We start from the raw sequence: 1,137 nt of genomic DNA on the forward strand, positions 1-1,137 counted from the left end.
ACACACATACACACAGACATACATACACACATACACACACATACACACACATACACACATACACACATGCACACATACACACACATGCACACATACACACATACACACATACACACACATGCACACATACACACACATACACACATGCACACACACACATGCACACACATACACACATACACACACATGCACACATACACACACATGCACACATACACACACATACACACATGCACACACACATACACACATACACACACATACACACACATACACAAAACCTAACAGAAGGTTCATCTTTGGGACTGGGTGGGGGATGTAGCTCTCAATTCGTGAACATACAAAACAAGTTCCAGGATGGTCAGGGCTGTATACAGAAACACTGTCTTATTTGAAGAAAAAAAAAAAAAACTAAATCTGTTTAACTGATAACATGAAAATTGAACGTGAGTGGGATGTCCACATGACAGTGTCCTGTAAGGCCTAAGCCAGGGTTAGAGTTCTCTCTCCTCAAACTCACATCATTCATAAGATCTTTCCTGTCAAAGGAATGTGTTGTTTTTATTTTAAATTATTTGTATGCCTGTGTGTCTGCGTGGGGTTTTGTACACCAGTGTGCAGGTGTCTGGGGGAGCCAGGAAAGAGTACCAGCTCCCCTGCAGGTGGAGTTACAGGCAGTTTTGAGCTCCTGATGTGAGTGCTGGGAATCGAACTCCAGTCCTCTGCAAGTGCCAGAAGCACTCTTAACTGCTGGGCCATCGCTCCAGCTCTTGCCTTCTTTCTTTTTAAATACTTTGTTTTGTGTGTATGTGTGTTTTTTCATGTATGTCTCTGTGCCACCTGCATGCAGTACCTTTGGATCTCCTGGAACTGGATACGGTTGTGGATCACCACGTGGGTGCTGAGAATTGAACCGGGTCCTCTTCTAGAGCAGCCAATGCTCTTAAGTACTGAGATCTCTCTCTAGCCTTTTGTTTGTAAGTATGTAGTCCAGGTAAATATGTCACTATATGTAGCTCAGGCTGGCCTCACACTTTCAGTGATATCTTCTGGCCTTGGAAGTGCTGAGGTGACAGGTGTGTGCCTCCTCAGTGCCCAGGTGAGTGACAGGTGTGTGCATCCTCAGTGCCCAGGTGA

The sequence above is a fragment of the Mastomys coucha genome, unplaced genomic scaffold (assembly GCF_008632895.1).
Source record: "Mastomys coucha isolate ucsf_1 unplaced genomic scaffold, UCSF_Mcou_1 pScaffold21, whole genome shotgun sequence".
Taxonomy (NCBI): Eukaryota; Metazoa; Chordata; class Mammalia; order Rodentia; family Muridae; genus Mastomys; species Mastomys coucha.